Here is a 13382-nt window from a genome sequence, read left to right as displayed (position 1 = left end):
AAGACCTGAATAGACATTTTTCCGAAGACATACATATAGTCAACAGACACATTAAACTAACGACCATCACTCATCATCAGTAAATCAAATTAAAACCATAATGAGATATCATTTTACACCTGTCAGAATGGCTGAAGTCAAAAGGACAAGAAATAACAAGAGTTGGCAAGGATATGGAGAGAAAGGAATCCTGTGCACTGTTGGTGGGCATGCAGCGTAGCCACTGTGCAAAACACTATGAAGCTTCCGTGAAAAATTAAATATAGAATTACCATAGGACCCAGTAATTCCACAACTGGCTATTTACCCAAAGGAAACAAAAGCACTAATTCGAAGGGATACACGTGCACCCCTATGTTTACTGTAGCATTGTATATAATAGCTAAACTATGAAAGCAGCTCAAATGTCCACCCACAGATAACTGGATAAAGAAGACGTGTATACATACACAATGGACTATTATTTAGCCATAAAAAAGAACAAAATCTTGCCATTTCCAACAATATGGATGGACTTAAGGGGTACCTAAGTGAAATAAGTCATTTGGAGAAAGACAAATACCATATGAATTTATGACGAACTTATGAAACAAAACAAATGAAAAAGAAAAAAAGAGACAAAAAAAAAAAAAAAAACCCCCACACACAAAAAAACCAAACCCACTCTAAAATACAGAGAATAAATTGGTAGTTGCCAGAGGGGAGATGAGTTGAGGGAATCGGTAAAATATATAAAGGGGTTTCAGAGTACACCTATCTCGACAAGCACTGAGAAATGTATGAAACTGTTCAATCATTACACCGTACACCTGAAACTAATATAATAATAATGTATTTAATTATATTCAATTTAAAAAAAAACAACACTTAAAAAAAAAAAAAGATTTCATTTATTTATTTATTTGAAGAGAGAAATCACAAGTGGGCAGAGAAGGCAGCCAGAGAGAGAGGGGGAAGCAGGCTCCCCACTGAGCAGAGAGCCCAATGCGGGGCTCGATCCCAGGACCCCGAGATCATAACCCAAGCCGAAGGCAGAGGCCCAACCCACTGAGCCACCCAGGTGCCCCATTAAAAAAAAACATACTCTTTCAAATCTTCCTTCAAGAAAGAAGATACACCCAATCCAAGTCTTGATGTACCTCCTTTCCCCTCCCCCGCAAACATCAATGATATCCAGTTTGAGAAGCAAAATCTTGAGGCAGAATCACATTCAGGGATTTTTAATTCATATTTACACTTCATGTAAAGTTACAAAAATGTTGTTTCTTTTTCTTTTTTTAAAGATTTAATTTATTTGAGAGAGAGAGAGAATGAGAGGAAGAGCAAATGCCAGGGGAGAGGGAGAAGCTGACTCTCCACCGAGCAGAAAGCCCAATATGGGGCTCAATCCCAGGAGCCTGGGATCATGACCTGGGCCGAATGAACCACCCCAGAGCCCCAAAAGTGCTATTTCTGAGAAAGCTATTTATTTAGATTTATGTTGAAATTTACACCTATTTTTTGGATAGAGAATTTGAGATAGACTGTTAATTGTTTTCCATTATTTATTTTCTGTTTGTCCATAGGAATAAAGTTGCATCTGGTAATTCACCCACGCAGTGAGAGAATATACTCCTAAGCCTGCCTTTAAATTTTGTTATTTAATGTGGACCAGTATGGTATGTGAAATGGAAGTAAAGACACAACTTTCAGGTCATCCTTAAGTTAAAAGACAGTTCACATTACATCTGGTTTAATACTTTCCCACTTCCCACAGGCTGGAAGGCAAATGTGAAACTGAGCTGGCTTTTAACCCTACAGAGGTAGGCCAATATCCTGGAAGACGGTCATGACTTTGAATGATCTTATAGAACAGACTTGCTCCACAAACCTGAACCACTAACTCCTATAACAACTAGGAGAAATAAATTTCTCTTTTTAAAATATATTTGTGTGTGAGAGCCCAGAGAGAGCGAGCAGAGGGAGAGGGAGGCAGAGAAGCAGTTTCCCTGCTGAGCAAGGAGTCTGATACGGGACTTGATCCCAGAACCCTGGGATCATGACCTGAGCTGAAGGCAGATGCTTAACAGACTGACCCACCTAGGCATCCCTAAATTTCTCATTTAAATAGGTATCGTATTGGGTGCTATTTTACCATATTAGCTTTCAAAATTTAAGAAAATGAGTAAGTTTATTTCACATCATAATAATTTTCTAGTTTGGTAATACCCCACTTACTCTAAAAAAGAATAGTCAGAAAATTGAGAATAAATTAGGGGGAAAAAAGCTGCTAGTCAAAAGAGGGGTTAAAAAATATTAATAGGCAATCCAAAAAAGGTTTAACAGTAGCATATAAAGGTATTATAAATATGTGTATAAAACAATTATTACTGGCTCTTCACTGGCTTCTTTATATAATTTTAATATATTTGTAACATTGTTTTTGTCCTTATAATAGTAACAGGTATCAGTAAAAGGAGGTTGGCATAGTGACCATCAATGTTATTTAACAAGCTAAAAGCTTGTCTCTCTAACCGCAATTAATTTCCATAAGAGCATGTTTTTTTATTCCAATATATACTTAGGCAAACAGAATGCTTTGCACAAAAAAATCACTGAATAGTTGTTGAAAAGGCTAACATAGAACCACCAAACTCTCAGGCTTTATTCAAAGCTGAACCCTAATTTAGTCATTTTAATAAAAGATCCTTGGTTTAAGGCTTTTCAATGTTAATCATTAAGACAGTAAACTTCTCTAGAATGTTTAAGTATGATCACTTACTCAAATTGAGAAACATATCTATTACAAAGGATAAACCACACACACAGTGCACACACAAAGTGAGTCATTTATGTGTAAGAGATGTCTGCAATTCTATGACTCAATGCCTTGAATACTACTCATGTTTTTTTATGACTCATGAGCATAGTTTTCCTCTCTACAAATCAAATTGAAGGAAAAAAAGAACACGGTCAATTTAAAAAAAAATAAATTTATGAATCATATTTAATTTACAATTAAATACTGAAAATTACACAATAAAATATTTAAGGTCTCTTCAGCAAAATTTATTAAAATAAAACAATGACTATCCCCTTGTATATACTAATTTTATTTCAAAGAATCTTTTTAAGATAAAGATAATCTAATGTATATGCAAACAAAATAATTAAGTATATTTATAGATTATTGCAGGAAGGAAAATAATGGAAACAACTTAAATGCCCACCAAAGGGGAATGATTAAAATGAAACACAAGAAGTTCCTGATCAACCTTCATTTAACCAATTCATAGGATTAATCAATAGTCTCTGTTTCCTGAGTAAAACTAAAGGTGGCTTTGGCACACCATGTATTTTGACTATTAGGGTACCACTAGTAAGCCCTTACACTTTCGTTCCCACCACTGGGTATCTATTTATCAAGGGTAGGATATGTTTGTTACCACAACAGTTTGTGCAAATTGCGCCTGCAATTCTAACTATGTGATTTAATTAAATATTATTTAAACTGATAAAACAGGAATGAAAAAAGCAAATTGTTTCTATGATCATTAGGTTGAACATCGCATGAAGACTCAATAAAGGTAGGCTACTACAAAAGGGGCTACTGAATTGGGTGTGGTTGAAAATTGAATCACTAAGGCAAATAGCAAACAAATGAAGATATTTGATTCTTCAAATCTAAATTCTCCCAGCACTTAGAGAAACCCAAAATGGGTTAAAGATAACGCACTGGGGGTAGATCTGTACAAGGAAGATAGAAATGAACAATGGTGTCAACAAAATGCCCTGGCTCAATTATAAAACAAATGGCTGGCAAATACACATTTTTGCAGTAAAATGCTTAAAGATCACTTTTTATTGCTCCCTCTGTTAGACTGATTTAACTTCTTAACTCCCAATTATGAAATTTACCAGGTAAGAAAACTTCTAGATGAATGTCCATAACATGAGACACTATGTAAGCATTGTACATCCAATCCCGTTGTGTGGGTTATTTTCCCTCCACACATCCAGGCAGTGCTCTAATACCAGGTGGTCTTGCCATTCAACTCAATTCTGATACTATCAACTAGGAGAGCATCAGGTCCCACAGGCTATAGGTTCTGTCCTATAAAACTCTGCTTCCCCTGGCCCCCACTTCAAATGCTGATAGCAAGTCCAGCCTGCGTACACCTGTGCTTCTAACCCAACAGCTATTAATCAGAGGTTCCCCTGGCTCCCACCTTGCTGTGGTGTTCACAATGTTCAGGAAAACAGTTTTCTCACTAGATTTCCAGTTTATTACAAGGATATTAGAAGATACAAATCAGCCAGATGTCAGAGAAACAGAGTGAGATGCTGAACAAAGAACTTCCATCCTGGTTATACCAGGTGTCCAGCACAGTGGTAAGTATTAAGTGTTTCTGGTTAACCAACTCAGAAGCTCTCCAAACTCCCTCCTTCAGGGTTTTTATGGAGGTTTCATTCATTACATAGGCACAACTGATTAAATTGCCATCCACTGGCAAATGAGCTTAGTTCCTCCACTCCCTAAAGGTAATGGCAGGCGGGTGGGAGAGAAAAGTCCCCATTCTCTAACCACAAGGTTGGCTCCACAGGCAACTAGCTTCCATTCTAAGCTTTCTAAAAGTCACATCATTAACACAAAAAAGACATCTTTCATTGCTCTCTCACAGGAAATTCCAAGGTTTTTTAGGACCCGAGTGCCAGAAATAGGATTATAAATCACAGCATCACACTATGCTCTCAATTTAAAATAACAAGCAGGCCCCAATGTTCCTTATCAATGGAAAAGTCTCTAAAGCACAGTGATAAATGAAAAAATGCAGGCTCAGAAAAACTGTTATGATAAAAGCATTTAATATACCCACTTAGGCCTTAATATGGGTAAAATAAGTATCCTTTGGTAGGAAGGATACTCTAGACACTAATATAGTGATTACTTGTGGGTGAACTGGCGGACTAGGGTTTAAAGTGTGAGAAAGAGTTATTTTTCACTATTTGTGGCCTTTGGTATTGTTTGGAGGTATTACCATGTGCAGGTTTCAAAAGTAAATGAAAAAAGAAAAAAAAATTAAAAATAACATTAAAAACAACTGAAAAGCTACTTGCTACAAATTCTTAAAAATAATTTACCATGCCAGACATTTCACAAGTATCAGGTACCCATTTGAAAAAAAAAAAAAAAAAAAAAGTTTCTTAGATATCAAGTCAGTTTTTTTTTAAAGAAACTATTGCATCTCAATGTAGTATTCCTAAAAAAAATCTCAACTAGAATTATTCAAAACACATACTGGACTCAAACAACAAAGGTTAACCCATTCAATCACATGGTTTTCATCATTTGATCATCTGAACTACACATTTCTTAAAGTTCTTATGTAAGTAATCAGAAAAGATATTTTGTGCATATGATTAGCACAACAAAAAAATTAAATCCCCACCCTCCCCAAATAAAAACATAGCTGTAACTTTTATAAGCAATTATCCTGAAAGAAGATGATATACATTAGATAGGTTAGGAAGATCAGTGATTGCTAACCACCTGGGGGTTTGGGCCACAGGCATATGCTGGTCTGGTACTTCACAGAAGAGCTACACAAGTGATTAGAACATGAAGGAGCTCTTTACGGTGATACAACAGTTCTGTAGCTTAAACATGTTGGTAGTTACATGAATCTACACATGTGACAAAATGTCATAAAATTACTTACACGGACATTACTACCACATCTAATCCTCCTCCAAATGGGTGAATGCAAAAAAACCTAGTAAATTCCAAAAGAAGTCTCCACTTTAATTAGTTGTATGTGCCAATATCAGTTTCCTGGTTTTGGTAATGTACAGTATGATGTCACCATTTGAAGAACCTAGTTGATGGAAACAAAGGATCTCTCTGTACCACTTCTGCAATTTCTGGCATATCTATAATTCCTTCAAAATAAAGTTTTTAAAGAAGTATTCAGAAAAATCATGAACTATATTTTGATTTATATGTTGTGTTACAGTGAGCTCCAGAGGCAGTTTACGAAACACACGTCAACAAGGTGGGGTAACGTATGGAACGAGGTTGTGAGAAAAAAGGGAATTCATGGTGGGTCCCAAGCACAGGCCAGGAAAAGGGTTAGATGCAAGGGAGGTAGCTTAAGTAAAACCTAGGAACTGGGGTGCCTGGGTGGCTCAGTGGGTTAAAGCCTCTGCCTTCTGCTCAGGTCATGATCCCAGGGTCCTGGGATCAAGCTCCACATCGAGCTCTCTGCGCAGCGGGGAGCCTGCTTCCCTTCCTCTCTCTCTGCCTACGTGTGATCTCTGTCAGATAAATAAATAAAATCCTAAAACAAACAAACAACCCCCCCAAAAAAAAACCCCAAGCAAACTAGGAACTAAAAACTCCACTTGTATACTCTCAATATTTTGTATAGAAGCTTTTTTTTTCTTTTTTTAAGATTTTTTATTTATTTGAAGGAGAGAGAAATCACAAGCAGGCAGAAGTAGGCAGAGAGGCAGGCAGATAGAGAGGGAGAAGCAGGCTTCCCACTGAGCACGGAGCCTGATGTGGGGCTCCATCCCAGGACCCTGGGATCATGACCAGAGCCACAGGCAGAGGCTTAACCCACTGAGCCACCCAGGCACCCCTGTGTAGAAGCTTTAATGTAAAGCAAATTTCAGGATCAGGCTAGAATAAGAGGAAACTATACAGGATGGGAAAGTAGAAAGGTGAAAAGTTAGAAATGATTAAGTGAAAGAAAGTGAAACAGAACATTTGTACAAGGAGAAATATTTAGAGACTGTGAGAATCCATCCACTTACATGGATTCAACCACAACTTTCAGAGCAAGAAGTCAATTCTGTAATTTTGCCCTTGACAGGGTACTGAAAGTGTTCCTGTATATGAGCTATAATTTAAGAATAGTAATCCTAGCAATCACAACAATTAACACTTATGTAGTGCTTACTTTATGCTAAGGACTGCTCTAAGCCCTTTACTCTGCAGGATTTAAGAACTGAATGTGTTTCCTTATTTAACATATAAATCAAAGCACAAAGATTTTAGGAACTTATTAATCAAGATCATATGGCAGTGGCAGAATCAGTATTCAAGCACAGGTAGCTGGGCTCCAAGGTATGTGCCATTTGTTAATCTACCATGTAGCCTCTATTTGTAATGCTCCACTACCCATTTAACCACAGTCTGCTTAAAACTAATCATTCTCCTTCAAAACATTCTGTGACTGGCTTCATTTTTCTTGTCAATTTTTTATCATAATTTTCTCAGTAATTCTTTCCCTCTCTTTTATTTGCACTGCTGTCAGATGGAAACTCCCGTATTTAGTATTTGGATATTATCCTCCAATGCTCAGTTTCCAGTCCACAGAGCTCCACTGGACTTAACTAGGCCTTATCAGATCCAAACTTGTCTTACCCCTTCATAAATAAGTTATGATGCCTAGCTGTTCTCAAAACTGCACTCAAGGAATCTCCATGGTGAACCTTAGCCTTGGGGATGTGGTTCTGCAGGGAGCTGGTGGATGTCTGTAGCTGCTTCAAATAAGAGAACTCTAGCTTACTTTGGTACATGCTTTGTATACTTACAGTGATTCGGAAAAATTATTAGATTATGTTTTAATTAACTTGATTTTTAAATTCACTACTACCCACCAACATTATTCTCTCATCCGCAAGCATGTTAGAGATCTAACTGGTTTACCTGCCAGCAGATCAAGCTTAGAAGGCCATTTCACATTTACCAAAACCAGTAGCTACTCCGCTCAATCAACTTTAGTGGCTATCATCACCACAAATCACTTCTACTGCCATAACTTGATATTCAAAAGCCACTAACCTGTAGCTGGAACCACAACAGTTAATCTCTACTAACAGAATTAGTAATGCACATTACAAATGTTCCATTTGCCCAGAATGACTTTCTCCTGCCCAAATCCCTTCTACTCTTCACAGTCCAGGTCAAGTTCTATCTCCTACCATGTTAGTATACTCAGATATCTCTATCCTGATGCTATCATCTGTACCATACAGTAGACATTTTAGTAACAGCTCAATTTTAGGTTTATGCCATGGCTTCATAATTAATTAATAAATATCTAGAGAAAGCAAACTGTCTTAATTTTATGCCCATATAGCATCTGGCTTAAAGAGGTGTATCTCACAGGCACTAGAGAAGTTTAAACAAAACGTTAATGAAGAAAACTTGCTATGAATCATGATATTCTAATGTGTTGAAGTTAGTAGAAGACTTCTATAATTGATTTTGGGGTCCTAGAACAAAGCACATTCTAGAACTGCCTCTAACAGACAGTTACCCAAATTCCTAGGTAAAGACAATTTTCCACAAATTAATTAAAAACCAGTTTTAAGATGTATGCTACGATTCTTTCTCAAGAAATACTTTGAAAACTTCTATGGAACCTTAAAGTTTCAGATTATAAGATGAAAAGTCATCAGTATTTTTCAGAGCAAAGTAACTTGAAGTAAAAAGTGTTTTAACTAAGTACATTAGTTTAGTTCTCATATTGTCCTTAATAGTTACTATTAAATACATATATTACAGGGGCAACCCTACAGATTTTTATTTTGTGGTAAGCATTGCATAAAGCACTTGAAATAGCTGTTTTAGTCTGCAAAATTACTGTATAGTTTAACATTATTTTTAAAGACGAGGAAACTGCCTCCAAAGTTATGCTCTTCATCAAAATGTTGTACTGATGACTTCAATTAAATGTACGCAATCAGTTCAATCCCTATTTATTCAAGCTGTGGCTTCTCTTGAGACTCTTGAGAGCAGCAAAACTGCTACAAGTAAACTGCTCAGCAATTTGGGCTGGAGGCTGAGTTTCCACATACCTAAGAAAGCTGAAATCCAGCTTAATACTTCCACAGAACAGAACTATTAATAGCCTATAAATGATGCATTTCTCTATTCCCTTTCTACAGTTGCACAGAAAGGAAAAGAAATGGCTAAGGAATAATTAGGTAACAAAGCATGCCGTCTTTCTTTCCATCCCTTTAGAAAAGCTGCAATAGCTAGAGATCCAGGATTGTATATATTCATTTTTTTTTTAAGATTTATTTATTTATTTATTTGACAGAGAGAAATCACAAGTAGTCGGAGAAGCAGGCAGAGAGAGAGAGAGAGAGAGAGGGAAGCAGGCTCCCTGCTGAGCAGAGAGCCCGATGCGGGACTCGATCCCAGGACCCTGAGATCATGACCTGAGCCGAAGGCAGCGGCTTAACCCACTGAGCCACCCAGGTGCCCTGTATATATTCATTTTTTTAAACTTTTTATTTTATTTACCCAGTGCTCATCACAAGTGTTCTTAATCCCCATCACCTATTTCCCCCATCCCCCCCCCCAACACCTCCCCTTTGGTGACCATCTGTGTGTGCTCTGTAGTTAAGAGTCTGTGTCTTGACTTATTTCTCTCTCTCTTTTCCCTTTCCTCCTCTGTTTTGCTTCTTAAATTCTACATAAGAGTGAAATCAAATGGCATTTGTCTTGCTCCAACTGATTTACTTCCCTCAGCATTATACTCTCCAGCTCCAACCATGCTGTTCCAAGTGGCAAGATTTCATGCTTTATCACTCAATAATATTCATTAGAATATACATATACATATACATAGACCACATCCTGTTTATCCATTCATCACTTGATGGATACTTGGTTGTTTCCCTATTTTGGCTATTACAAATAATGCTGCTACAAACATAGAGGGGCATGTATCCCTTCTGAATTAACATTCTTACATTCTTTGAATAAATACCAGTAAATTGATTGCTGGATCATAAGGCAGCTCTATTTTTAACTCCTTGAGGAGCCTCCACACTGTTTTCCACAGTGGCTGTACCAGTCTGCATCCCCACCAACAGTACACAAGGGTTCCTTTTTCTCTGCAACCTCTTTAACACCTGTTGTTTCTCATGTTGTTGGTTTTAGCCATTCCAACAGGTATGAGGTGGTAACTCATGCAGTTTTGGTTTGCATTTCCCTGATGATCAGTGATGTTGAGCATCTTTTCATGTGTCTGTTGGTCATTTGTAGGTCTTCTTCAGAGAAATGTCTGTCCATGTCTTCTACCCATCTTTAACTTGGATTATTTGTTTTTTGGGTGTTGGGTTGTGTAAGTTCTCTCTGTATTTTGGATACTAAGCCCTTATCAGATGCCTTTGGCTTTCCTTTTCACAACTTCTTCTCCTGCCTTGCCAGAGAGGACCCCTGATGGAATGAAGTAGGTTCCCAAAAGAAACCCTAGGGACTATTTATTTTCCCACTATCTTCAGGTTTTTAAATCCACAAACAAGGTCTTCCTCAACATTTGGAAATTTTACATTTTTCCCTTTTTCTCCTTAAGTTCATGTTTCCATGCCACATATTTGTGTATCTTTGCCATAAGGGGATATATTTTTAGGCTTTAAAGTCTTTTGTCAATCACTTTATCATATTTAGCTTTTTTCGTCATCTCCAGGTTTAAGACATCGGTCTGTGCTGTACTTAACCTCATTCTGTCCGACTGTGAACACGTCACTGTTTCCACTGGTCCATAACTGAATAGACTCCACGAAGGCAGGTTATCCCCTACAGTGAAATCTAAGAGGAGGCGGCGAGGTTCTGGGGGGTGATGGACCCAACGTGCCTCTTTGGGAGCTGCCAAGTGGGCTGGAGAAGCCAGAAGAAGGAGGAGCAGAGTGGGCAGGGCGCCCTCCGGAGATGTTGACATGTCCACGGCACAGGGTGAGAGGAGCCTCTGCAGACCTGGGGGGAATCTGCACAGGGTGCAGCCAGAAGGGGTCTCAAGAGCCTCAGCCGCATGGCGCCTCAGCTGGTCGCGGCTGGACTCCAGGACTGTATGTATTTAAATACTAGAGACATTGCCTAAGTCTCATTAACTGAAAATATATAGGAGGAATAATTCTACCAGACAACTCACCAATGAATACATAATAACTTATAATCAGCTATATTTTAAATAAAATAATTAGTTAATTCTTGCTGCTTAAACTAAAAAACTGAAACATTTCATTTCAAATAATGTATCTTCCAAGTGGCAAGGTTACAAAACCTATTCTCTTCACTACAAAAAATGCAATCCAAACTTTGAGAAGTCCAGAACAATACAAAGGATGGATGCTCAATATTTGCTGGCTTGAATGTACCCATAAGACAGGTAAAAATTAAAGTCAAACAGAAGCACAATTCACAATGTAAAGTAACTAAAAATGTTTAGTTTTTGAGAACCACCATCACTTTGGATGACAGCAGGCAAAGAGATTTTACATGCCCCTCAATCATCTTTGTAAAAGGAAACAGTAATGAACATACTCTAAGGAAGCTGGAGAAAAGTGGGGAGTGGTGGGTAGGTAATGAGAGACAGGGAAGGGGGAAAGACAGTCAGAAGAGGGAGAAAAGTTATTCTCCTAACTCAATACGGTACTGAGATTTTTAAAGCAGCACTCTCTTTCAGGACACAAAATTAATGTTTATGGTTAGTTCTTTAATTGTATCCTTTGTAGATTTCAAGTGCAGAAGAACACCAATTAAAAATGGTTTTAAAAAAATGACTTATTCTTACATAGGATGGGGACAAAGCTGCTTGATTGAGCAACTCAAAGACATCATCTAGTTCTTTCTCAAAAATTCCACCTGCCAACCACAACTATACAACCACAGTATACAGGCTGATCTCAAGCTAGTTCACCACAAACAACAGCCAGTAGCAGGAAAGAAGCCATCTCTTCCTCTCACTCCTATTTTTAATATTTAATCTTTTTTTTTAAGTTAAGACAATTGTTTTAGAGCAGTTTTAGGTTCACAGCAAAATTGAGGACAAAGCACAGAAATTTCCAAGCATACGTATCTTCCATATGTATCCTCCATGCAAGCACAGCCTGCCTTCACCATTATCAATAGTCCCTAACAGAGTGATACATTTGTTACAAGTGATGAAACGGTATATACCAACACTATCATGATCATCCAAAGTCCAAAATTTACCTTGAGTTTCACTCTTGGGTGATGTAAATTCTACAGATTTGGACAGACGTATAATGTACACGTATCCATCATTATGGCATTAGAGTATTCTCACTGCCCTAAAAATCCTGTTTTTTACTCATCTCTACCCCCACAACCCTTCATCTTTATACTAGTCTCCATAGTTTTGATGTTTCCATAATGTCATAAAGTTGGAATTATAAAGTATATAGCTTTTTTGGATTGGCATCTTTCACTTAGCAATATCCATTTAAGGTTTCTCTGTATCTTTTTATGGTTTGATAGTTCATTTCTTTTTAGTGTTAAACAATAGTCCATCGTCTGGGTGTACCATAATATGTTTATCCACTCACCTACTGAAGGATAATTTGGTTGCTTCTAAGTTTTTGAAATTATGAATAAGGTGGCTATATGAACATCTGTGTGCAGGTTTTTGATGGAGATAAGTTTTTGACATATTTGGATAAATATGATGGCTGGATTATATAAATATGTTTAGTTTTTTAACAAACTGCCAAACTGTTTTCCAGAGTGGCTGTACCCGCTGTGCATGAATGAGTTCCCTGTTTTTTTATATCCTGGTATGGTATTGTCAGTATTTCCAATTTTGGCCATTCTATTCAGTATGCAGTGGTCATCTCTCTCTTGTTTAATCTGCATTTCCCCAATGACAGATGATGTGGAGCAGCTCTTCGCATGCTTATTTATCTCTTTATCTTCTTTAGATAAGTGTCTGTTAAGGACTTTGGCCATTTTAAAAATCAGACTGATTGTCTTATTTTTTAGTTTTAAGAGCCCCTTATCAGATGGATCTTTGCAAATATATTCTCCCATTCTGGGGCTTGTTTTCTCATTTTATTAACACTGTCTTTCCCAGAAGTTTTTTAAATTTTAATGAAGTCCAGCTTATCAATTCTTTCACTGATCATGCCTTTGGTGTGTCTCTAAAAAGACAGAAGATCATCTAGGTTTTCTCTGGTATTATGTGCCAAGAACTTTACAGTTTTGCATCTAACATTTAGGTCTGTGATCCATTTTGAGCTAAATTTGTGAATGGTGAAATATTAATCTATTTAGATTATTATTTAGAATATTAATATTATATTACATATATTATTTAGAATATTAACCTGAACAGATTGGTATTTTTCCATGTGGTTATCCACTTGTTCCAGTACTTTCTGTTTATATAGCTATCCCTACTTGATAAGTGTTATTAGCATGGTATGTTTTCATTATCCAATTACTTTTACTCTGTAAGTTTCTTTTTATTTAAAATTTTTTTTTCATTGATCCACTATGACAATCTCTGGCTTTTAACTGGTATATTTAGAGCATTATTGATACAACTGGGTTAATATATACTATATTTGTTACACTTTTGTTT

General features: G+C 37.0%; 1 protein-coding gene across 11 annotated transcripts in view; it reads right to left on the bottom strand.

Annotated features, from left to right (window-relative positions):
- ANKRD28 (ankyrin repeat domain 28) overlaps positions 1 to 13382 on the bottom strand; it is a 202800-nt gene that overhangs the window by 83881 nt on the left and 105537 nt on the right. The window lies entirely within an intron of this gene.

The sequence above is a fragment of the Mustela lutreola genome, chromosome 2 (genome assembly GCF_030435805.1).
Source record: "Mustela lutreola isolate mMusLut2 chromosome 2, mMusLut2.pri, whole genome shotgun sequence".
NCBI lineage: Eukaryota > Metazoa > Chordata > Mammalia > Carnivora > Mustelidae > Mustela > Mustela lutreola.
This window is presented reverse-complemented; position numbering and strand designations above follow the sequence as displayed.